Below are 27505 nucleotides of genomic sequence, written 5' to 3'. Positions count from 1 at the left end.
TTGTTAGTGGCTCACCATGTGACTAGATTAGGTTTTACAACCATCTTTCTGTGATCATGAAGTGAGTCAGCATGGTCATTAAGTGGATCACAAACCATGTGATCTGCTTAATGACCATGCTGACTCACTTCATGATGACATAAAAATGCTTGTAAAATCTAGTCTAATCACATGACCATGATTTGCAATATTTTTTCCCAATTTCTGGTGTTTCTGGGCATTTTCTTTTGCCCCGAACTGGAAACTGGCAAAACATCAGAAAGCAACAAAAAGCATTGCAAATCATGTGACTACGGAATGCTGCAACCAGTTATAAATGTGATGCAGTTGTCAAGCAATGGAAATGCGGTCATGTGACCATGAGGGCTGGGTGCAGAAGCAATAACGCAGACATGTCAAATTTGCGATGTCACATGACATCGTGCAACGTATCGGGACAGTTTTGCCATTGCCAGCAATGGGGTGGGTGTGGCTTCTGGATGAAGCGTCCAGCCCATGAGCCAGGAGTTTGACACCCCTGACTTAGACGATGGAGTATAACTTTGAGTCTATCATAACTTTGACTGGTCATTAAGTGAGTATTGCCTGTACAACAAGATCTTCCAAACTAATATGAGTTATTATTCCAAAACAATAAACTTTAGCTCTGATTTTTGTTAATGTACCTTCCATCAGACAATTCAAACTTAAGCACCCACCAACCCAGTGGTATTGAGTATGTGCTGAAGATGAGAGGGTTAGTAACCCAACACCTGTCAAACTGTTGTCCTGGACTATCTAGATTATGCTGCACCTACATTAAAGAAATAAAAGAAATGTTTTACAATGTTTAAAAACATGTCAGATAGATGTTGGAAATGTAAACACAAATCAGGTACTTGCTACTATGTTTGGTGGACATGTGCCAAAGCAGAGTTATTGGAAAAAAATACATAGCTGGCTTAAAAAAGATGTTGGGAAAACATGCAGATTTTAAACCTGAACTTTTTAAATTAGGTATAATGCCAGAAAAGACTGATAAACAAAACATATATTTTATTTTACATGTAATAATAGCAGCAAGAATTATATTCGCACAATATTGGAAAAATTAAGAAATACCATCAGATGAAGAAATAATTTAAAAAATACTAGAATGTGCAGAGTTTGAGGTTGAAAGAAAAAGAAGAAACAGAATATTATCAAACTTGGGACTTATCAGTGGCTAGAGAAAAGAATAAAGGATTAGGAATTCAATCTGTATTAGTGAATGTAAAACTCAGACAACACATTTGTTGAACAAGTACTATTGAATGTATGAAAAAAATCAATAAAAATCTTATAAAAAAAGAAAAAAATGCATTGAGCAATTGCAATAACCACAAGAAAGCTCTACCTTAAATATTTTTGAGCTCTACAAGAAAACCCAATTTTACTACCAAGTCATCTATACTAATATTTATTATGTAATGACATAGCTATCTGTATACAGTACCTGAACTAGCTTGAAATAGTTCTGGAGTATTTCCTAATTAATATTGTTGACATGCTCAGGCTACAATTTTAGAGAGTCTTGGAGGAAACAGTTTATCTTGAATTTTCATCAGGTTTCAGGGCAGGATGGATATTGTACTGAGACAGGGTCTCAACTGGAACTGGAATGGGGATAGTGCAACTGTCCTGCTGCTTCTTGATCTCTCAACAGCTTTTTATATCATTGATCATGATACACTTTTGGTTCGCCCATGAGGACTAGTAACAGGCAGCTCTATGAGTTAGCATGCTTCAGGTCTCAACCATTGAACAATGTCATCTAATAGGATTCAAAAAGCAGGCCTTGCTGACTGGAATTGCTATCCTTCCAGAGAACTGTATTGCCCTTGCCCTTACCTTACTTAAACAAGCTCTCAAAACCTAGGAATGCTAGCTTGGGTTATAGGTTATAGGTCCCTCATGGGAATGTTGTTATATCAGAGAAAGTTTATTTTGCTTTCTAGATGTTAATTATTTTTCTTTGCTGTATATTTGTTTCAATTTGTTCTTAATATGGTATATCAACCAGATTTATCACGAAACTTGGTGTCTATACAAAATCTACATATTTACCCATCTAACTGCCTTTCATCCATCCATCCATCCACCCATTTCTTTTCAACATAAAGTATTCCAGAAAAATGTAATAATTAATCACATAGGTATGGATAAATTCAAAAAAACAGAATAGAAAACAGCTGCTTTTCATGTCTAATTTGATGTGTACTTCAAATAACCCTTTTGAAGAATAACTTATTCTAGTGGTGCTCAGTTGGGGATAACTGAAATCCAGTAAACAGTGTGATTGTATAAAGAATCCTTTAGAAACAAACAAGATGAGGAAGCCAGCCAACAACCTCTCTCTCTATAAGATTGAGGATTCAAATAATGTCAAAAAGTGTTTCCATTTAATTGAACAAACCCTTCAGATAAGCAAAGTTACATAACATCACTGATCCTATAGGTGATTTTTGTGTCCATGAAATACATAACCTATGTGTCAGTAGGCTTATCCTCATGTTTCCCTAGCTGCGGAACAAATATGTCCTATGAATGAAAACATAAAATATTTTTCTAAATGCTGTATCTTCCTAACCTTGCTTGTATCTTCCTAACCTTGTTTTCATCTCATTTTCACCCCTTAAGGCAGCTTAAAATTGTTTTGGGCTGGTTTATATTTGAAATAGCATTTTCCTTCGTATTTTGACACATTTTTTCCCTGTAAATACAGTGTAAGCAAGTTACATTGATTATGTAGTTAATGACAAGGTCACAGATCTTGGGATCTGTCCAGCTGCTAGAAACCATATTAAGCTGCTGATATTTTCTGTATAATTAGGCAGAATGGGTGAGCTCCAGTTCCATTGACTGAACAATGCCATCTGTTAAGATACAGGAAGCACATATTTTCTGTTGTGATGCCTGCCCCCCTGGAACAGCTTCTATCCAGAAAACATTATGGATCCCAACCTAAAGATCCAGGTTGTTTCTCCAGGTCTTAGGTTAGGATGGTGTCAAGCCATCCTAAAGTCTTATTTTATACATAAGCTGGAATGTTTTTACTCGGTGTACATGTCTCTCTTCCTTTTAATTGTTCTTGCCTTTTTTAATATTGTACACCACTTGTGGAGTTGGCCAGCCTGGTAAAACAGACAAACAAACAAACAAATCAGTCTGATCTAATCTTACCCCAGTCATTCAGCCCCTATCATCCTATCTTGATGTGACTTTCAGAAGAATATCTCCAAGACTGGTGAACTGCACTTTAATGTGATTGCCTGGATCTGCCCAGAGTATACTGCTTACTTGGTCAAAGCTCTACTGATCCCTAAGAGAAGTTATCTCTTAAAGCGCCATCCCCCAAAGAAGCAGTTATCTAATGACAAACAAGCAGTGGGGAAAATGTATTACATTTAACTTCCAATTCTCTGGAAATAATACTTTTCCTGTCTAAGTACAAAAACATTTTTTCTTTGATCTGCAACATGGTTTTTGAATAAGAGATTATCATATCTTGAACTATCATACCAAAGCTAAGCAAGTTTATTTTGAACTCAGATTCTGTCAAAAGACCACAATCTTGAATGATTGCATGAATTAGTTACTGTTGGGAAATATTTTTTTTTACCCAGCATTAGATCAAGCTTAATGTATTTGGTACTTTAAACATTAGCAAATGTATTCTGGCTTCAGATTTTGTGGATTATGTGCACCTGAACAGACTCAGGTATTTAATGAATTTAGTCCATAAAGGTTTTGCAAGACTAAATGTGTTAATTTTGAATGTTTCACAATCCTGTTTTTTTCTGCATTGAATTAATGCAGTAACCCTAATGGAAATCTCAAAAATATCATTCCCTGAAAAAATCATTTTCACTAAGACCACAGATCCAGCTTTTATTACATTATATTGAACTAGGATTTTACCCAATGATTTTTAAGCACTGCAATTTAAACATTATTGTCTGAAATATAATTTTGAAACCATATATTTTTAAAGGATTGTCTTGTTTCTGTATCTATTGATAAATATTAGTTGAGCAAAACATATTTGTTATTGAACCTGGCAGCTGAACTTCAAAAGTCAGGACAAATGCTTGTTCTAGATGGGGTTGGATGTACAGACTTGAGATCCTTCTGGATTCAGCACTGAAGCTATATAGCCATCTAACATTAATGGCAAGGAGTGTCTTTTATCAGCTAATGGCCCAACTGCACACCCCTACTGTGAAAGCTAATCTTCACACAGATAAGACAATCAACCCGTTACTATTTCAGGCTATTATCAAAACAAGGATCAAATGAAAACTGTATCATCCACTCAAAAGAAAACTGGTTTTAACTCTGTGTAAGATGAGCAGCAGAAAGAGACATAAGAAGTTTGAACAATGGTTATATAATACAGTCACTGGAATTTTTGGTAATGGTGTCTTAATGTGATGTGATGTAATGTAATGTAATGGTAATGCAATGCAATGCAATGCAATGCAATAACATAACATAACATAACATAACATAACATAACATAACATAACATAACATAACATAACATAACATAACATAACATAACATAACATAACATAAATATTTTACTATGTGCCTGTCTAGTCTATTAAAAAAAGCCTAATCCCTTCCTGAAGAAAAGAGACTTCAGTAATTCACCTGCTAACAATCTCAGGGTTAAATTATATTGCATTTATTGTGGCAGTCCTTGAAGATGGCAATTGACTCAAAATGAGTCAACAAATATAGTGAGTGAAACCTCACTATGATGATCTTACAGAACACCCATGCTGAAAAACTTCATGAGTTGCCAACTGCTTTATGAACCAAATCCTATTGCTACCAGTCATGGGGAAAGCCTTACATGACATAGGACACAATACTAACAGAAACACCTATTTCTACCTTATTTTTAGAACATTGGTGGGGCTGGTTTTGTGGTCCTAATGCAGGTACACTTGACATCAATGATTAATTCTGTTTTCTCTGTGTGTGGCTCTATACTGGGGAACAGACTGCCTCTGGAGCTGAGGCAAGCCCACTCCATAGCACAGTTTAGAAGAGGTTCAGAAGAGCTTTCCTTTGTTTTAATGGTTATGACATTCATTATTAAAAGGTATTGTTTAAATTGTGTTTAAAAGCTTGTTTTAACATTATGCTTGCTATTTTATTATATTTCTGTAAATTTGCTTGAGTTGTTAAGGAGGCAAGTGCCACCCAAGTATGTTAAATTAAATAAAGAAATGAAAATGACATATTTTGAAATATATATTTCAAAACTTGGATATCTCAGATGCCAAATCTATTAACAATTTCCTGGTTATTTAGCCTGTAAATCAATGCATGCCACAATTTACTGTTACCTTTACTAATTATTAAGTTCAGTTATGTAATATGTTGTTCCAGATCAACTTCCAGATGCAATAAAATATTAATAACCATGAACCAAAGGTTGAATATCTGACAATGTTGAGAGCTACTGTGCAATGTTGGGGATGGGGGAAATCCTTAAACATTGTTAAAATCTCATAAAGGAAACTCATAAGTTTTCAGTGATTTTTGCCTATAACCTCTTTCAAAATCTAATGAGAAAGAAATTGAAATCATACTAACCTGACAACCTCAAAAGTTTATATGATTTTAACTTTCTTTGTTGAAATTGTGCCAGCTCTCACACGAGAATCCTGAAACACTGTGAGAATTGATGCCTTTGTGATATTTCAAGTTTTTTTCTGGTTCTTTAAAAACACTATATAATTATGAGGATCTTTAGGTACTTAGGAGTCTTGCAGAGGTGTCTAGAAGCCTACAGGTGCCATATGAGTAATCTCTGATGTAAATCATCACCTCTAGCCCTTGGAAGCCAAAGCCACTGGTGAAAGACAAAAGCTAAGGGCCATAGATGGAGATGTACAGACATAAGAGAACTGTTTCCTAAAGAGTGCATCCTTCATTTTACTTATTACCAAACCAGTTTGTTTTCAACATGGTCATGCTGCCTTTGTTCTGAGAAATACCTGGTAATGCATATTTATTGACTGTTAATTACATTTATATTTCTGCAGGATTTCATAGTGGTATACAGTACATAGGGCTTTTTATTGACTATGTTAAACTGTTATCCATCCATCTTTGGGCTGGCTGGTATATCGATATGAAATTGTCAATCACTATCCTAGCTCTAATGCTTCTGTTCCTACCCACAGCTGGTCAACTGACATCTCTCCATGATAAGGGAGACAAAGCTTAGGAGATTTGACATACCTAGAAGCTGTTCTTGGGCAGTGTCAGCATAAGAGGAAAAACATTACTTTGATAATTGGCGTTACTGACATAACAGCCTGTCATCAGTGACAGATCAAATGATGTCAAATTAATGGAGACAAGATAGGGAAAAGCTTGTTGTCTAAGAACACTTATGCTGTGGTTAGGGGCATACAAAATAGGGATAGATTACAGCCATAGTCTTACCTTACTGTCCCAATTTTACCTTAATAATTATCCCATGAAGTAGATTCAGAAAAGGATAGGGATTAGTCTAAATACAACTGGTGAATGTCTCTGGCTGAGGAAGATTTGAACCTGAATCACCTCAGTTCTAACCAAGCCCAGCACATAACCATAAGAAATCATAACTATAATATGTATCTACATTTTTTTTAAAAAAAGTTTCCTTCAATCCTTTTTTGGACTTTCCAGTTGCTCCCAGGGTGAAATCAAATGGAGCGCTGAAATGGAGTTTAATGGAGAAATAAGCATGCTTCCCTATGTCTTGTATTTTGACTCCTTTATCTTCATTCCACATACTGTGAGATTGAGAAGAAAGAAAAAGTGGAGCTGGCAGAAATAAGTAGATCATTAATTGAGATCTTTGATAAGAGGTGCTTAGAAGACAATTCTAGACAAGACTGTTGTCCAAATTCCATTCCAGTAACATGATTGTATCTGGTGTGAGTTGCTACTTTATTCAGACTAGCTCTATTGCGTTAGAATGTTATCCAGTATGATTGAATGAGCTTATGGCAGAATTTCTACACCTTAACAGGAAAAAAAAAGGTGGATTGGGGTGGATTGAAACAGCTACGTAACCATGTTGTAGGTGAGACCCATGCTTCTTGTCTTCTGGCATGCTTGCAAGGAGTTCATCAATCCCCTAACCCTAAGCCTTCAAAGGAATGTATTTAAATGACTTGATATAAAACAGGGGTGTCAAACTCAATTTCATTGGGGGCCGCATCAGCATTGTGGTTGCCCTCAGGGGGCCGGGTGGGTATGGCCAGGGTGGGCGTGGCCTACTGGGTGGGTGTGGCTAGAGTGCGTATGGCTTACTGGGTGGGCGTGGCCAGCTCTACATCGTTCGCATCAAGGGTGCCTGTGGGGGCCTGGGCAGGAGTGGGACAGATCTGAGGGTCCCTGGCAGAAGGAGGGTCTCTGGGCCAGGGCCAAGGCACTGGGGTTCCCTGTTTCCAGGATGGCTTCGCGGGCCACATGAAACCACTTTGCGGGCCGGATCCGGCCCCTGGGCCTTGTGTTTGACATGTCTGATATAAAATAACAACACCTTCTAAAACTTGAGAAGGAGAGCATGACATTTTCTTTGAAATGTTTTGGGCTCTGACAATAAGAAATGAAAAGTGGGGGGCAGGGAATGGTGAGAGGAGGGTTGGCAAAACAACCCACTGTTTCTTTGCCTTAGCAACAGTTGAATAGTTGCTATCTCTATAACGAGGCAAGGGATACATTTTGCTATGTTCTACTTTTATTCAGATACATTTGATTTTTCTTTTGCATCCAGAGATCCAAATCTTGCACATTATAGAGTTTGACAATGGACATATGAAGCTTGTTTCCACCGAGATGAATGCCCATTGTCTGACTTTTAAAGAAATATATGATTTGATTGATTGGTTTAAATTCATCTTAATTTTGTACAGTTCAAGTTGATATTGTGTATATAATGCTCCTTTTTCCTATTTACCCACAATAACAACCCTAAGAGGACGGTTGGGCGGAGAGAGAGGGGAAGAGGGAGAGGGAAAGAGAGAGTGGCGGGGAGAAGGGGAGAGAGAGAAAAAAACCTGGCCCAAATGGCATAGTTTGCTTGTTAGGAGAGACTGGGTTCAATAAATTAAATAACTTTGATAAATTTACATAATTCCAAAATATTAGCTGTTTTGCTACTTTGCTTTTATTCTCAGTTGCAGGAAGCTATAGAGCAGGGGTCTTCAAACTTGGCCCTTTTATGACTTGTGGACTTCAACTCCCAGAATTCCTCAGCCAGGCACTCTGGCTGAGGAATTCTGGGAGTTGAAGTCCACAAGTCATAAAAGGGCCAAGTTTGAAGACCCCTGCTATAGAGCAAGGAAGAAGAACTTGACCAAAATATGCAAGAACTGTTACTTAGGCAAAAAGGACTGAAACATTTTTAAGTCCAGAGCAACAAGATAGCATTTGGAAGTGACTCAGGCACACACCTTCCTAATTAAACAAGAGTATAAGAAGTGTGTGTGGGGAGGTACAGCACAATTGGGCTTGCAAGATTCTATTATTATAGCCCATCTCAGTACAAATAGTTTTGGTCTTCCTGGTGGTTATTTGGTCTGCTTTATTAGTAGGCTGACAGAAGCAGAACAATGAGTATTAGGAATAAAAAGCATATTTTTCCTGATAATGCATGATCCTTTTGCTTTTTGAGAAACAGCCATTCCTTTGGGAAGTTCAACAAATACCCAAGAACTATGAAGATGTGTAAAAAAAATTACAATCATATAATGCAACAGGAGTAAATGAAACACCTTCCATCACCAAGAAAGGAAAAGATTGCATCTCTGTGGAACATTGGAATGAAATTGATCACTAGGGCTGGTAAGAGAATGTTCTTGTCAGTTGGCAAGGCCAATGTTAATAGAGTAGAAAGAAAGAAAGTCTCTATCTCCATTCTTTTGTTATTTCCTAGTGGTATTCTGTCTCATAATCTCACATCTCCAGAAGCCAGAGAGGATGACATGATTATTGCAATGTTTCCTATTGCATAAATGCTTTAGCACAGTGTTTCTCAGCCTTAGCAACTTTAAGATGGGCAGACTTCAGTTCCCAGGATTCCCCAGCCAGCTTTGTGGAATTCTGGGAATTGAAGTCCACCTATCTTAAAGGTGCCAAGGTTGAGAAACACCACTTTAGCTGAAAGGTGTGGCTGCTTTAAGATTTGCTATGACTTTAATAAATGGATTCCTTAACACAATCACACTTTCTTTTCAAACTAGCACAGAGGCCTAACATTTCGGTGTAGACCTCTCTTTCTTTTGATATTTGTTGGCATTTTTGGTAATTCTAAAGTATTAAACTGTAACCAGTACATCTTAGTAACAGAAAAAGTAAAACTGGCTGAACAGTTTGTCTCTTCTGGGGAAAAGTATCCAATCACTGGCTTAGTCTGACTGCATTTCCATGGAGAGGAATGTCAGTTTCTATCACCTTACAAAACAAGACATTATCTTAGCCTGAACAGATATGAATCATAAAAACCATTCTTTAAAAGGTTGGATGAAAGTACAGTATTGTAGGACTGCAGATGATGTCATCAGCTAGTAAACCCCAGACATACAGACAAGAAAACTAGACAACCATTTAAGATCCCAAAGGTCCTTTTTCAAAAGGCAACTGGACTTTCTTAAAGATCTTTGGGACAACCATGACCTCCGTAGACATCCATTTAAGTGTGACTATGCTTTACATTCTCTTATCACACAGCTTTACCTTTGTAATGAGAGATGTTATCTTTACAGAGAGACAACTACAGCCACCAATCCATAATTGGTGGATTCCCTTACTTCATTTCCCCTCCCTCCCTCTGATGTCACCTGCCAGTGGGAAAGTATCCACCAATGGGTTTTCTTCACATGGAGAAATTGGGTAAGGGTAGAAAGATGCCTGACATAAAGGGTTTAGTTATTTTTCAAGAGGTCTAGCAAGTCACAGGCCAAGAGAAGGGGGTTGTGAGGAACATCAGGAGCACGCCTTCCTCCCACTTCACACCATTTCTATCCCTCCTGCTATGTTGGTTGGACTAGCAGGAATGGGCAGGGGCACAAGGTGAAATAGTGATCAGTAATAAGAAAACTCCATCCTAAAGGAATGCTGCAACAGGTGTTGGTAGAGAGAGAGTGATCATGGCTGGCAACTCTCAGATGTAGGCTGTGGACTAGGCAAAATGGGAGTGCTGCTGTCCTCCACCCCAAAGTAATAAAAAGAATAACTATCCAACTAGTAACTATTGTCAGCAGAAGTGGCAGAAAATCTATAATGCACCAATTGTGACAGAAGCATCATCATCATCATCATCACGATGCTGGAAAAACCCTGTTCTCTTTCCTGGTTTAAATCGGAACTTCCGAGTAGCACACTTTTAGGAGGGCGCTATTGAGGGAAGTTGGAAAGCACCACTTTTAAACTGGGCCATCTTAAAATGACTTTAAGCAGCCTCTGAAGAGACAAAGGCAGGGTCCTCAGATTATGTGATATAAAGCTGCTTCTCAGAGCTAGGCTTATGCCATGTTCAGGGGACATGAATATGGACATGACCAAGAGTCCAGCTACTTGATCATCAGTGGTTATATAAGTCTGTCAGCTCCTAAGGTTTCAAGTTGCTCAGAATCAATAACTTTGTCCCAAAACGTTTTGTTCCAAGGAAGCAAGGCATTTTTTTTCTTCAAGCACAGTTTCTTTCATCAAAATGTTACAATGTAAAGAAATTAACTGTTAAAATAATGTTAAAAAGGGAGGGTTTTATTCCCTCTTTTGGAAAATTCATTTCAGAACGAATTACACAGAATGGTGGTGAGTTCTCCTTCTACTGAAAGTCTTTAAGAGCAGACCAGACAGCCGTCAGTCAGAGAGATGCTTTAAACTGGATCCCTACACTAAGCAGGGTGTTGGAACTTGAGAGTCTAAATAGCCCCTTTGAATGCTAGGACTCTATGAAATTTGATGCTGTGGAAGACATTATCTCTGGAAGAGCATTCCCCACAGCCTGCCATTTGATGCTATACAGAGAATAGAAACTTTTTCTTTTAAAAGGACATGAATAAAACAAACATGTTTTTTTTAAAATTGCACCTCTTCTTTTTGTCTGTGATTAAAAGGCAGGTCCTCTCCTTGTGACTGATGTTACTAGGAGAACAAATGCAAAGTGTCTACCTGATAGTGTTCACCAGGGGTCTTCAAACTTGGCCCTTTTATGACTTGTGGACTTCAACTCCCAGAATTCCTCAGCCAGCGTGCTTGGCTGAGGAATTCTGGGAGTTGAAGTCCACAAGTCATAAAAGGGCCAAGTTTTGAAGACCCCTGGTGAACACACACACACACACACACACACACACACACACACACACGCAAGAGTAAAATTTTCAAATGTTCAGCTTTAAATCGTCCTCATCCCCACCCCAAGACCGGACGGCACTCTCCCCAAAATGGTTCTCTTATGCTTGTGGAAGGACTGGAGACTTCCACATTCAGCACCTCCCAGGTCATATTGCATTCACTCACCATGACCTAAGTGTAGACATAAAATGCAGCTTGGAGTCCTTGTAAAATCACATTCATAGCTCAGATTATGAGGCTTCTTTGTGTTTAGTAATTAACACACTTCTCAGGACTTGCTGAGTTGGTACCATGATGGAAAAATATGCTTTGGAGGCTCTTCTGCTTTTGCTAATATTTTCAAAACAATATTCTCACAATAGTCCCATAGAAACCAGAGGATTTTGCACTCTGGAGAATTGGCAGACAAATGGACTGAAGAAGATGTAAAAAGAATTGATGGTACTCTTATGTTTATATCAGACTGAAGACCCTACTTTTATACATTTTCATCCTGGTGCCTGGAGTAAGTACATAAATCCTAGTATTTCAGTTATGGCATCATGATGGATGCCTTTATCACTTGCCCTGCCCCTGTGGATACTTATGTCACAAATGTTGGATGCTAGGAGGCCCAGTAAAGTTAGCAATTGGCAAGCTTAAAGCAGACAGTAGTGATTCTGACTGGTTTACTTTCTCTATGTTTAGCTAATGGTTAGCTTGTGTACTGAATAATGGTTGATTGAAAGTGCTGTTTGGGAGCTCTGGACAAAACTGTGCTGAATATATTGTTATTAAATTGTCGAAGGAAGAATGGGAAAAATTAGTGTTGAATTTCAAGTGCATCAGCAATTACATTTGCAAATAAAGTGGATGATGGTACATTGCAAAACTTTGTGTTTCCTGCCTTAAAATGGCAGGAAATCAGGCAGGTGATGTGGGTCAATTGTCCCATTGAAATTTCATGGTGTGATTTAAAATTCTACTGCAAAGCAGTAGAAAATGATTTGGAGACTATATACCGTCCTGTTCTAGGATCACAGGGCCCTTTCCCTTGCTACTGTGAATAGGTGACCCCACCCCCATCAGTTCTATTCCAATTTCAGAGCTACTATAGTTTCTCAAAGTAGACCCAATCAAACCCGCTCATTCTATCTTCCACTGGAACATTCACATCTCAGTGCTGAAAAAAGCAGGCCAGAACTGGCTACTGCTTGCTATTCATCTAAACAAACTTTGTGACCCCCGTTTGTCTCAAATGCTATTTGAAGGTTCTGTGGGGTTTTTCTTTTTGGTGAGAGAATAAATCTGTTTTCATTGGCTCGTTACCTTAGAACTACTTTTATCATGCTTGGAAGTTGGCACAAAGAAGCACTCAATGCTCACTACAACCACTAACTAGATTTGGGGAAAGGACAGAAATGGAAGCAGTTCACAAGACTGAAAAACATATCCGCCAGGAACGTTCTCCTTTTTGCTAAATCTTTCTACTGATTTTGTACTGGGACAAATGGCCTTTTAGGTATCATTTCCTTGTGCTGTCAAGAATCCTACCAAGCTATCAAACTTTTAAATAGGCCTTTCTCCAAACTGTAGTCGTTCTGCTGGATTTTGTGAAGTTTGCCTTCTTTGACTTAATTTAGTCAATAGTCTCACAACTATTCCTAAATGGCAGCAGAGCAAAAGTGCCTCAGAAACCTATAAAAAGCTACAGTGGTGCTTCAAAGATCATCATATTGTAGATAGTTTCTATTGAAAATCAAATCCAACAGTCACTTTAAACTGATACACAAAAGCTAGAAAAACCCTACAGCTCTTTAAAACCTTTGCAGACTGCAGCCTCTTTTGTGTTTATTTTAGGAGCCAATATTCAATGCTTCAATGTTGTGGTCCAGATGGATCTAATTATTTACATATTCTTCTTGTTAGCTCCCAAATGCAGCACACAGTCTAGAAAAGGAATAGGAAATTGTCGTGCTCCAGACGTTGCTGCACTACAACTCCCAGCGTCCATCACTATTGCTCATAACAACTGGGCAATTGAAAATTGTGTTTGAATTTCTGAACACTGGTTCTGGAAGGTTCTGATTGGCTCTGACTCTGGCTAATCGCAGTGGCTTTTCTGGGTAAATTCTGTTGTCAAAGCTACATCAGGAAATTCAAGCAGCCCTTTTTGTGGAGGAGTTCATGTTTGGTATAAAAATCCTCATAAGAAATTAAGTTGTTGTTGTTGTTGTTGTTGTTGTTATTATTATTATTATTATTATTATTATTATTATTATTATTATTATTATTATTATTATTATTAATTTCAAATGGGCAAATGGTGGCAGAGAGTTTGAAGACTAAAGAATTGTCCTTGGATGGTTCCTATGAGTTTCTTGATGAAACAACCAATGAGACTTTCCCAATCTTTTCTAGCAGTACTCAGCAATGGGACTGCCTTGAGTATATTTCTGGGCCTGGACAGGACATCAGGCTGCTGCCCTTGGAAATGTCAGAGGGAAGAAGACCCTTGGATGGGACTTCCAGTTCTGTGAGCATCTTAGAAGTGTTCTTTGACATAAAGGGGTTCCTTTCTGGATGGACAAGCAGAGCTTTTTGGCACAGAAGGTGATGATGAAAGTCTGGCTGAGAAGCAAATAGCAGTTTAATGGCTGGAACAGGACAAATAACTAAAGGATACAAAGATTATACCGGCATTTCTCACATTCATATTAGCAATACCCCTAGGCTAAAACAGGTGGCTGTGCGTAGCAAGGACACATGTCGGGAAGAGGACAAAATAGTCTTCCTTTTAGATATTTATTTTCTGGTCAAGACTGAGTTAAACAATATGATAGTGTTCCAATATTCAAATGGATCTGGGCATCACAAAATACATTGGTCAAGTGAATCTAGCATAGATGGGTATTCATCAGTTTATTGGCTTACATTTCCTACATATGCTCCTGTCTTTCTCTGCCTGCTAGCTTTCAAGAGTGAAGTGAACTAAAAGGGCAAAAGTAACCCTGAATGACAAGCTGAAGGAGAGGATGAGCAAGGGCTGCAAATGGTAACTTGTATGGCCAGTAATCTTATTTGCAAGGCAAGAGATTTTGATGGAATTGGAAGATGGCACACAAAGGAGACCAAATGCTGCAAATCTCCCTGTTTTCCCGGACGTTGTGGAGCGGAGGCACCTACATCAATGACATCGAGCTGTGATGGTTCCTTCTCCACAAATTGCCTTCACCAGTGAATGTCACAGCCCGACTTCTGTGCTCTACCATGCAGGCTGCCTGGGAACCAGGATATAGTTGATTCCTAAAGAGGGTGCATCAGATTCCACAGAGGGTCGTGCACCAAGTGGGTTTCTCTCTACGTAGGGGAACTTGCCGCAGTCCGGGAAAGTCCACTCGGTCCACGTTTCTCCGGCACCTTACAAATCCGAGGTAGACCTGACAGTCCGAGTTGGACGTGCCCCGCAGTGGGGACGCAGGGGAGGTTTCCCTTCCCTGCGGGGCACCTTTGGGATGCCCCACTGAAAACCCACGCAGGCCACCCGCGAGAAGAGACTCGCGTTTTCCCTGTCTTCCGAAGGAAAACCCAGCCGCCGCCGCCGCGGCGTTTGGGTTCGATCGCCACCGGAGGCGAGCGGCTCTTCCCTTGTGCTACCCCTGGCCAAGAATAATCCGGGGGGGGGGGGAGAAACCGCAAGGAAAAGCGGCCAGGCTCGGCCTTCCAGTTCCTGGCGATCCGTTCCCTCCTGTCTCCCTGGAAGGGCGGGGGCAGGCGAAGGGGCGGACGCCAATATCCCGAGCCGACAGGTTCCCGCGCCAACAAACTTCGCTTAGCTGCCTTGGCCCGCCGACAAATGGCAGCAGCCAACCCGCCGAGGCTGGGAGAGAGGAAGGGTTCGGCTGGGAAAAAAAAATAAAATAAAAGGACACGCCGCAGGGCCAGCGGCTGTCGGGGCAACAGGTAGCCCTGACTCGCCTCTGGATTTTTAGCCCGGCGCCTCCCTCCCACCCCCCCGGCCCGTCTATTGCCCCACAAGCGCCCCACCGGGACCCGTCCCCCCCACTTCCTTTCCTCTTACCGTGTCTCCCCTTCCACGGGGGGTGGGTGGGCTTCTCTCCTTGATCTCAAGCCCCGGGCTCCGATCCTCCCCTCTCTGTCTCTCTGTGTGTGTGTGTCTCGTCAAGCGAGCTGCCTCCTCTCCAGCCTCTCTGCCGCCGGGCTTTGCACGGCAGCGCGCTTTCTTCTGCCTGCTCCCGGCTGCTCCAAAAGCGGATCGGGTGTCCGGCTTTACTCAGCAACTGGCCGCGTCTGTCAAATCGGAGCCGAGGGACCCGGGCGCGGAGAGGTGGGGGGGGGGGGAAAGTGGGGGGGGGAGGCTTGAGAGAGAGAGAGAGAGAGCAACCCCCAGCCTGGTGCGCCTGGACGCCCCCGGGGCGAGCCAGTTGGAGGCTCGGCTTCGCATCAGCCGCCCTAGCGGTGAGAGCAAGAGGCAAAAGCGGGACGAGCTCGGCTGACTCACCGAAGCTGCCTGCGCTTTTTTTCTCCTCCCGCTTCCTCTCCCCCCTCCCACCCCCACCCCCACGGCTTCTTTCTTTCTTTCTTTTAAAGTCGCTTCTTTCCTTTGACTCATCGGGCTCGCCGTCGACGGATTTCTTTCCCAGCCCAGAGTCATGCCGGCGGGCAAATCCCACTTCTGCGAAATGGGATCCGAAGGGGAGCCCCCCTCCCTCGGCCAGCAGTTGTTGGTGGGGGCGGTCAGCCTGTCCACGCGCGAGCGCGATACCCCCCCCCCGCACCACCCTGGCGGAGGCTCGACGGAGTAGGCGCCGTTTGCCTTTGGCAAGGAAAGCGATAAACGCGCCTCTGCTCTTTAAGAAAGCAACGCGCACGCCTCTCCTTTCTCGCCCGGCCGCGCCAATGTTTTTGTTTTTTTTTTTAACCCGGCGATCGGAGTTTTCACAGATCGCAAATCGTCCCTCTTTCGATTGGCACCGCGCTTGGGTGTCGCTGAGAAAGTTCACGCCGTGGGTTTGGGCTGATAAAAACCGCTTTCACACGTTTCAGAGGAATCTTAACCGATTTGGACTATTCCTTGTGCCATGCAGGAAATGTAGAATCTTTTTCACGGGTTGTATTTGGTGACGTTTACTAAGAATTATCTACAACAATTCTTGAAGAGATTTAAACTTTAAGTTTAATTTTATTATTTGGGAAAACTACACGCAAACACACCCAGTTTCCGTCCTCATTTTAAAGCCTGGCGTCTTGCATTGCTTTATGGATCATACAGCAGTTGTCCAGGTATATTAGTTTGGTATTTTCAATTTTGATATTTTTATAAGTGATGAGAGATTATAAAAATCATGTCCAAGGCAATTCTGGAGCTGTTTCTTTTTTCAAACACTCAAAACAGCTCCACAATAATAGTTTTTAATTTTAATTTAAACTTCCCTTAACTTAGAGTACCTCTAGGTAGGAGAGCAAAATACCAGCCATTGCATCTTAAAAGACACACCTTCTAGGAAAGTTACTTCTCTCTCTCACAGTCTTCCTCTCTTTATGTTTCCACTTTTATCACCAAGCTCTTGATACCTGATTTATTCTCAAGTATTTATCATATTCTTTGTCCTTAAGAAAAATCCTGCAGCTTCTTTTTGCACTATCATCAAGAGGATATGCCATTCAGATAACAGTTCTCCAAAATGCTAGGCTACCAGCACCCCTATATTCCTCCGCTAGCACAATTTGTTGGCTGTTACATACATTGGGCTCTAATTTCCTGAATTGATCCAGTGGCGGTCATGGAGCTCTTTTAACTTGCCTCTCTTACCCATCTAAAATATTTCCAAATTAGTCTGGTCCTATTTCAAAACCTAAGAGATCTCCAGTTACAGGTCATTTTTGAGAGTTATACTGTATCTGTGTATACCATTAATGAAGTTGACTGTGCAAAGTTATTCTACAGGGTATTACTTCACATGCCTCTGATTTCTCCATCTCTCCTTGCTCTGCTTTTTGGGTTTCACTTGATTTTTAAAAGATTTGGGACGAGTTGTATTTAACTTGGAAAACAGATCACTGTTTTAGAAAGTCTGCCAACCTGCACTCTTAGCCCAGAATCCTGGAGGAGATTTCCCTGCTTCTCTTACTGATAGTCCAAATGATCAAAACATAAAACATATGCACAGTGACTAGAAAAACTGTTTTTTTTCTTTTGTTTTTGAAAAGCCATAACTCAAAGGGGAGAAATTCAGGGCAGCAGCTGAAAAGAATTTTTTTTTCATATAATGCATAACTCTATAATAATATATTTGAATTTCCAGCTGGACAGTTTTAAAAGGGAATTAACAAACACATAAATATTAAGGTTATATACTGTATTATACCAATAGCACTTAATGAGGACAGCAGGCAAAGAAGAAGGAAATGGAAGGAAAAAATGGAATAAAAATAATCACAGCATTACCAAGAGCTTTAAAATGATTTTACCAGCTGGGGAAGTCCATTAATCGGTGACTGGTTTAAAGTCCATCCACAACAATGTACTTATTCAAGAGAGAGGATGGGACTACAGCTATTAGAGAGGTGGAATATCCATTTTCCTTGCTAAAGATTTTCATGCTACCTTTGGGGTATTAGGACCCTGCCTTACCTTCAATATCTTTCCTTATATCACTTAGTATCACTTGCTAGGAACACAATTGGGACTATGCAATTGGTATTGATCTTGCTGATGGGCTGTAGTAAGGCCCATGAAAACATAATGCTGAACTAGGTTGGCTTTTGGCTTTATTTAGAGTTTTTGTACTGGTTGTGTTCTAATATACTTTTGTTATATTGCTACAAAAATGTGTGCGTGAGTGTGTGGGTGGGGTGGGTGGGTGTTGTACCTATGGCTATATTTATAGGCCAGAATGTAGTCTTTTCTTAGAATTAAATACTCCTATCTCCTATAGTTCCATGGTTTATTCGGGCAAGTAGCTTATTTTCTATATCTTTGTGCTCTAGAAGTAAATCAAAGAAAGGGGGGAAAAGTCATCCAACACAAGAATAGATAATTACATTTTAATATAAATTCCATGCCAGGTCTAATTTGTAAAGTAATAAGGTATCCAGGTGACTTTGACTTAACTTTGAAGATCAAATTACACAGGCAAATAAATATTATATAATTAATTTATCAAGTCACAGGAGGATCCAAGGACAGAACAAATATTCATGATAATTTAGAACCCCTTTCAAATTTTTGCATTCTAAAAACAAGATTGGTGACTATGAGCAGAAATATGCCTTATACACAACACAACCATTGAAAATAGCAACCTGAGTCTTACGTTAGTCATCCTCTTAATATGAAGGAACTTTCACCAAACCTTTGTTGTGAGGTCAACATGTTTGTTTATTTTTCACCCACCTCCCTTAAAGACAAATGTCCAGCTTTCTGCCTACAATCCATACCACAGATATAGCTGTACCCAAGATATAGCTACACACAATATGGTAACATCTAGGATCACAAGTTGTAAGCAACCCATATTTTATGGGGAAAGTGTAAGAATTTGCCTTGAGTTGCTGGCACAAAATAGCAATCTTGGAATCACTTTACATTCAACTATATTTCAGTGTTTTGAACTGGATAATAGCAAAAGCCACTCAGTGTCCTTTTTTTGTCACCTCACACTTTTCTACATTTCATTTCCTTCTGAACTTCCTAATCACCTTTACCTCTAGGTAATACTGGAAAATGATTCATGTATTTGATATTGTGGATTTCAGTCCATAAAAAACATAAATTTACTTGGGTTAGAAATAGAGTTAAAGCTCATACAGGAAACCTTAACTATGGAGTTTATGATACTCAGCAGATTTCACAATTTGCTACTGTGTTGTTTCCCTGTAACACTAGCATCTCTTTCTGATACAGAAAGTCCTCAACTTATGACCACAATCAAGACCCAAATTTCCAGGGCTAAGCAAGACAGTTGTTAAGTGAGCTTTGCCACACTTTACAACTTTTCTTGCCACAGTTATTAAATGAATCACTGCACTTGTTAGGTTAGTAATGCGGCTGTCAAGTGAATCTGGCTTCCCCATTGGCTTTGCTGGTCAGAAGGTCACAAAAGGGGATCACGTGACTCCAGGACGCTGCAACTGTCATAGGTTGCCAGTTGCCAAGCATTCAAATTTTGATCATGTGACCATGGGTATGCTTCAACAGTTGTGTGGGAAACAGTCATAAATCACTTTTGTTCAGCGCTGCTGTAACTTTGAACGGTCACTAAATGGTTGTAAGTCAAGGACTACCTGTGTTGTGTTAGGGCCACATCTGATATATTGTTGACCAGATGGAATTCAACTAGAACAGGGGTAGGCAATCTTAGCTCTTTTATGACTCGTGGACTTCAACTCCCAGAATTCCTGAGCCAGCATGGTTGCCTGCCCCTGAACTAGGAGCTGCAGCTTGTCTGGTCCTTCCTTCTCTCCCTCTCTAATACAGCGTTTCCCAACCTTAGGAACTTGAAGATGCGTGGACTTCAACTCCCAGAATTCCCCAGCCAGCATAGCTGGCTGGGGAATTCTGGGAGTTGAAGTCCACGCATCTTCAAGTTCCTAAGGTTGGGAAACGCTGCTCTAATACACACATATGCAAATTCGCAAAGCAAGTCACCAGTCTGTATTTTCAGCCATATTAAAGAAGTCACTTCCAATAAATCCTGTGTGGTTTTTTGTTTTTTGTTTTTTAGAAAATTGTGATTGTTATTTAACCTGGTAAAGTCCAAGCAAACTAATACTTGCCTTATCCCCGAGAACGCAGAGTCCTTTTGATTTGAAACTGCATTGAAAGTGGCAAGAACTTACGACTTGAGTGGCAAAAGTTTCACAATGTCTAGTTAATGCTAGATAACGATACTGAAGGAGATCAGCTTCATATTTGTTTGCCAAACCATCTTTGCAGCCCGGGTTCAAGAAAGTCTCATTGACTTCAATGGAACTGAGGGCCACCTTTGTTTTTCCCAGCACCTGCATGGAAGAATGCATGGAAGCGGGGGGGGGGGGAGACTCTGTATCCTAGACCTGCCTCTACTATCCTTGCTTCTTTAGGCTGCACTTTTACTGATTATTGATTGGCAAATGTTTATCTTATCTCTCTTACAGCTGGAGCAGGATTAAAAAGTGAGATCATACTTACTCGCTTTCCGAGATTCTTCAGCAGGAGAAAGCAGAACTCGTTTCACTTTCACCACTTTCCAGTCTTGACTTTGATCATCTCTGTTGCTAATCCCAGGATCCATCGCATCAGAAACAGGCCAGGGAGAGTCTCCTCGTCTCTCATTGGACACCAGCCTGCTGTCATTGCTTTTGTGGGGGAGGACATTCCCATTGGCTCTCCAAGTTTCCTTCTGGAGATTTTTTCCAGCTGACTCTTTCCTTACTTGCTCTCCATGGCTACTATCGTTTCCTGTTCCTTGCAGCCTTGCCAAATAGCTTTTGCCTTCTGCAGGGTCAACCTTAGATTTCTTAATAATGTGAGGATTTGGGTCAACTCTCCCGGAGCCTGCAAAGTTGGGCTGAGGTTGGAGGCAAGGTGGTTGTAAGGTCGTTTTTAGCATTCTGCCTCTTATTGGATAATATTCAGTGCTTGGTAAATCTGTTCTTCCTCAGAAGAAAATTCTTTGCAATTTTCAATTCTTCTTGGATATTGCCTGGGAAGGCAGAAAAGCAAATTATATCCTTCAGTCCAATAAGCCTTTCACAAGCCTGACCACAAAGCTTTTAAGTGCAGGGACAGAATAAGATGGCACCAAGAACACATGATGCATTTTTAAAAGGAATTTGGGATTTAAGTGATGGAAAACAGACATATTTCTCTTTAATTCCTTTGCAGCATTCAAATTGTTCAGATGAACAAAAGAAAGTTTCTGATAGAACTTTCCTTGTCATGTTTAGGTACAGGGTAGTTTCCAAATAAATGCATTTTAGAATAAACAAATAGCTTTTTTAACGGTGTTTAATACACAAACACACAAAAGATGTGTCTACATTATTTTACATAGCTACTCAACCTATGAATTTGAAGTAATATCTTCATATATGAGCAGATGATTTTGCATTAAGGAAAATGCTGCCAATTTTCCTTTTTCACATCCATTCCTGCCCCCATAGCCCTAAAGAACAATAAGGCTTAAATTAATCATGGTTGATTGTTCTCAATGAGACTAAAACCTAACTAAAATAAAATAATCAATCCATTCAAATGGTTGAAATCAGCATCAACTTTTTAGTAGCAGAAACCACCCATATTTCTACTTGTGACTTATGAAATTTGTATATCCTGTACTGTACATGCCCTGTACTGTAGTGTTTTCCATCTTCCCGATGGAAGCTATTTCAGTAAAGCTAAAGCATGACTAACTTAGTCTCAGTCTAAACCATTACATTACATTTACAAATATAAATATATGCACACATTTATTTCACAATTGCTGATTAGAAAAGAAAGGATTTGAAGATTTGATATCTCAAGATTTGTCATTATATTTATAGAAGTGTAGAATATTATTTTCTAATGTTACTATAATCAGCTAGGTTAGAACTTTCTCAGCGATAGCATCTGATTCTTTAGCTTGTTACATCCCAACTACTTCAAAATTTAGTGTAGAATAACAGTGAAGCATACACGAGTTGTCAATTTTTCCACTGAGGACAGAGGTGAGGGAGAAGCAACCTCTCCTATCCATATGCCTGAAGCAGTATGGATTATATTCTTCTGTCTATGGTATTTTGCTTAATGGGACAGGAAGAACTCTGGCTCTTTTATTTTGTCCACTAAAAGACAAAAGTGAAGGACATTCAAGATGTTCATGTTAATGTTATGTTTTAACTAAAGCCTCCTCAATCTTTTGCAGAATAGCTACACTATACATGTAGTAAGTGCTGTGTAGACTTGCATGCACATGTCAAGTTTGTGCAGAATGATATCATCTTTTCAATAAGTATGGCACCAAACTATATTGTGGGAGTTGTCAAGTTCCTGGAGGTCAGTGTTTCTCAACCTTGGCAACATTAAGATGTGTCAGTTTTCACAATTCTCTAGCCAGAATGAAGTCCACATATCTTAAAGTTGCAAAGATTGACTTTTTTTAGACTGCAGAGCAAGCCGGCCTTTTTCAATCGGGTACCTTCTGTTCTATTAATTTGGTGAAGAGCAATTCTGATATCTTTAGATATTGTAAGATATAACAAGTAATGGATGTAGTAAGAAAGATAAAGGGAGCATAGAACAGGATTCAAATCAGTCTCTGCAGTAATGCAGCGGTAACATTCTTTTACTGCAAATTGGGGAAATAATGGTTAATTTTGCTTCTCCAAGACTTGTGGCATTTTTTTTTCTAAGAAGAAAAAAAATTGATAAAACACTCAAAGGACCTCTACTGATGACTCAAGTTGAGTGCTAAATTCCATACATTCTAGATTGGCAGCCTTAATCTCACTTAACTGAGAGCTCCTTCTGTTTCTTTGACAATTCACATCACTTAGCTAGTATTCAAAGAAGTTTAGGTGCCAGGGGAAAAAAAATGGAGCTGATTTGATAAAATGTGCAAAGTCTCTCTAGCAGCAGATTAAAAAAAATAGACAAAGCTAATAAAGCCAGTGCTGCAAAAAGGAAAAGTTAATGAGTACAATCCTAGATATCTTCTGAAAGCTACTTTGATTTACCTGGGCCATGTCATGTGTGCTAATTCATTGGAGAAGGCAATACTGCATCACGAAGAAGGGGCAAGCAAAGAACATGCTGGCTTGATAATTTAATTTAATTTAATTTAATTTTAATTCCATTTATATCCCGCCCTTCTCCGAAGACTCAGGGCGGCTTACAAGCTTAGCAGTAGCCTTCATTCTATGTATATGCCTGCTTATTAGGGCTTTCACACACACCCCAAGCGGCATTATTACAAAGTCAGCTTAATTGCCCCCAACAATCTGGGTCCTCATTTTACCTACCTCGGAAGGATGGAAGGCTGAGTCAACCTTGAGCCTGGTGGGACTCGAACCTGCACTGATTGCAGGCAGCTGGTGTTACTTAAGGAGGCATTAGCCCACTGCTCCACCAAGGCTCAATTTGATAACCTCAAATCTGATACATCTAACAACTGAAAGAAGCTGTGCTTGACAGGCTAGCATGGAGTGGCAAAGAGTCGGACACAATTAAATGGTTAAAACAACCACAATCTTCTGAAAGAATGTTATACAAATTAAGTTGGGTTTTTAATAGTATGGATAGAAATCACGTGACAACCTTATGCAACGTATGCATGGGGAAAAATAGGACAGGGTAGTGCTGTCATAACAACCTGTAATTTATTAATAATTTTAGCTAACTTTTCGCTCATGGACAATTTTTGGAGCATATTTGACCTCTGACCTTTTGAATAACCAGCAATTTTTATCAATTTCATTGTAAAACCTTGCACTGGTAAATCCATTTTTGTTTTTGAAGTTTATTTTTAAATATATTTACAGAATACCCATAGCTTTTTGCTTTCAAATGTGTAAAAAATATTAGTTTTCAAGAAGCTGCTTGTTTTAAAATGTCATCTGCTCAGGGTGACCAGTGCTCAGAACAAATATTGAAAAAAGAAAAAATACTAGGAAAAAATGTTGATCTGTGACACTGACAATATTCAAATATGGCAGACCCAAATAGTCAACTGTGTATGAACTGCACTGAGTATGAAGCTTTTTATCAATCAATCAATCAATCAATCAATCAATCAGAATAGAGCTGGAAAGGCCCTTGGAGGTCTTCTAATCCAACGCCCTGGTCAAGCAGGAGACCCTATACCAGGGGTGTCAAACTGCCGGCCTGTGGGCTGGTTGTATCATATGGAGGTCGTGCCCACCCCAGTTCCGGCAATGCAAAAAAAGTCACAATACATCACGACACGTCACGTGACGTGGCGAGTTTGACACCCATGCCCTATACCATGGTACCTATACCCTTACGGAAGACCTCAGCACCTTGTGTGTATGTGTGTTTGTGCCTTTGAGGTTCTGACTCATGGAGACTTCTTGGACAAGTCCTCAGAGTTTTCATGGCAGGGCTTTTTTTCTCATAGAACGCTCAGAACGGAGTTCCAGCACCTTTTTTGGATGGAACCTTGTAGGGTAGGCAAGGCAAATTGTATGACATGTATGAGTTCCGGCACCTTTTTCATTTACAAAAAAAGCACTGTTTCATGGCAAGATTTTTTTTCAGAAGTAGTTACTTACTTCCTAGGGCTGAGTGTGTGTGACTGGCCCAAGGTCACCAAGCTCGCTTTATTCCTAAAGTGGGACTAGAACACATGTTCCCCTGGTTTCTAGAGTGAAGCCTTAACCATGATGCCAAACTGGTTGTTGCCAGCATATCATGGCTCCATGGAAAATGATTTATGCATTACCTGGGCTGACCATCCAATGGGAGACAACTTGTGGAATATAACATTTTGAAGTTACATACTGAATTATAAATACCTTGAAAATGCTACAATATGGGCAATTTTAATTTTGAATTTTAATTATTTTACTCTTAAATTATTTTAATTAAAATAAATAATTATTTTAATTATTTTACTATTTTTATTGTAATATTTATATATAGCTTTTCTGTTTTATGTCTTTTTGTTCACCACCTAGAATTGCTCTATGAGGGAGATGGGCAGTTTCTAAATTAGATAGACAGACAGACAGACAGACAGACAGACAGACAGATAGATAGATAGATAGATAGATAGATAGATAGATAGATCTCAAATAGGTTTTTGTGAAGTCCTATTTGCAATATAAGTTGTGTTAAATGCAAACACAAGTTTGGAGATGGGACACATTAGTTCGCCTACTAAGATCACCTTGTCACCAAATAAATTATTAATCAAATAAATGTTCCATCTTTCCTCTTTGCTGTTAAATGATCCCACGGTGATCACATATTTGTGCCATCATTTTAAAACCCAGCACAAACCACAGTGATTAATCAATGTAAACATAAACAAACCAAAGCTGCTTTATAACTATTCCAGCTCTGTTGCCTGGGCCCAATGCTTAATTCAAGGCCTCTCTGTCTTCCAGTTTTCCATTTGAAATTTGAGCAAACATCACACAGATGTTTGCCCAGCAGGGATTTCTTCATCTGATTTAAAGCCTGCAGGAAATCTGTTAGTGTTGAGGGGGTTCCATTTTTCATTTTCAAGCAGCAGGCTAGGCATCTTGATCTATTCATAAATGCTCGCCCTAGCTTCTGTAATAGTGTTGTTCTATAGCCCAGAAAGTCTTCTGAAGCATTAGATTTCCTTCCCAGACTGCGCATCTGCAATAACAAAGAGCAATTGCAGATCTGTAATCATGTCCCCACCTGTACCTAACCGTGGCACCCTGGAACACTCTTTTCCTGCCGTGTCTGCATGACATTGCTTTCATCTTGTTCCCAGCCCATGAATAAAATAGGCTTAAGCTATTCCTAGCTGCAGCAGCAGCATTGAACTAGCATTTTTCTCTTTATTCCCTTTATCCCATCCAAGTGCAATCTTAAGATAAGTACATTTTCTTAGGCTTTGTCACCCATTGCTCTGGAAAGAAATCAGGTGACTGGCAGTGACTGAGAATGGACATGCTTGGAGGATGGATGGGGATGGACAGAGAGGACAGTGCAGTTCATGCCAAGAAAGTTTCCTGTCAACCCAGCTGTGCTGATCTTCTCACTTTGAGAAGCAGAACTGGTTTGAAATGGAGAAGTGGATGGGCTCCCCCAAAATCATTCATCTAAGTTGCACGTCCATAATGGGAGGAGAAGGGGGAGGAAGACAATTGGCTGATCTCTCATTTTTCTCCACAAAGGCATTCACAGAATAAACCCAATGCTAAAGGCAATTTATGCCTCATGAGCTTGCTTGATCATTGAGATTCAATTAGGAATCTGCTTCTTTGGTTTTCTTTCTTTCACTTAATGAAAAGCAGGGCATCCAGCCACCTCACACCCTGCATGATTATGTTGCAAGGAGAAAAATGATGCCCAGAATACAGTATTGCCGTGCATGTATCCGTGTCATGCATGTGCACTGCTGAGTGATACATAGGACATAAAGCTGCTATCATATGTCAACTGTGTGAATAGTGTCATCCATTCCTCTGTACTATTTATTTATTTATTACACTGATATTCCAACATTCCCCAAAGGAGATCAAAATATAACCTTCAATTTATTCCGGCAATAATAACCTGGTGGTCAATAATAAGACAGCGACCAGCTTAAAGGCCTCAATGACTCGATTCGACTTGTGAATCTGCAACTTATTTTTTGTTATTGTTGGTGTACAGTCTGGGAAGGAAGTCTAATGCTTCAGAAGACTTTCTGGGCTATAGAATAGCATTATTACAGAAGGTAGCATGACCATTCAACTAATCCCAGGCCAACATTTGAAGCGTTCCCTCACTGGTTCCAGACTAATTACTGCACCTGAAAATCCTGATTAAAGCCAGATTTGGCAATACATGTGGAGCTGCATTTGCTTTGGCTTCTGCAATGGCATGTCTCCTTTAAAAAGGTTCTGTAGGCAAAAGTCTAAACTCTAAAGCATGACCTCTGGACTGATGGGTCCCCAGCTCTTTGCTAATAGTTTGGCATGAAATAGGCAATTCCTTAGGTCAGTGTATACCAAGGAACTTTAAGAGCTTGTCATAGTGGTCTATAAACTGGCTGCCGTGGGCTAGATTAATATGACCATTTAGTAGAAGAAGTGCTTTTTTTGTAAAAAAAAAAAAGTGCTGGAACTCACACACGTCATACAACCCACCTTGCCTACCCTATAAGGTTCCATCCAAAAAAGGTGCCGGAACTCCATTCTGAGCGTTCTGTGACAAAAAAAAAGCCCTGTGTAGAAGGCAAATGGTCTTTTTTTGATTCTGGCAAATGAAAATGTTATTTAGAATCTGGTATTTTGCTTTGTGCTATGCTAATTTCCCATCTAGAAATGCATAGCAAGGAGTAAGGCAAGGAACCAAAGCAAGTACCTGGGGAGTACAGAGGTGCTTGCAAGAGCTGAACTGTCTAATTCTAGATTAAAAGAACTGCAATAAGGATCTCGGAGGCAC

The 27505-nt window shown here is 39.9% G+C and overlaps 1 protein-coding gene across 3 annotated transcripts in view; it reads right to left on the bottom strand.

The window, feature by feature from the left end:
* The window catches only part of SYNPO (synaptopodin), a 56993-nt gene extending 41332 nt beyond the window's left edge, over positions 1 to 15661 (bottom strand). For all 3 annotated transcript variants that reach the window (XR_014025490.1, XM_081320437.1, XM_081320436.1), the window contains exon 1: positions 15455 to 15661. The gene's annotated coding sequence lies outside the window, so the exon portion shown is untranslated. The remainder of the gene's footprint in view (positions 1 to 15454) is intronic.
* Positions 15662 to 27505: the final 11844 nt, after the last annotated feature.

This window comes from Vipera berus (genome assembly GCF_964194415.1).
Source record: "Vipera berus genome assembly, chromosome: 2".
Classification (NCBI taxonomy): domain Eukaryota; kingdom Metazoa; phylum Chordata; class Lepidosauria; order Squamata; family Viperidae; genus Vipera; species Vipera berus.
The sequence above is the reverse complement of the archived record's forward strand: the minus strand, read 5'-3'. Positions and strand labels throughout refer to the sequence as shown.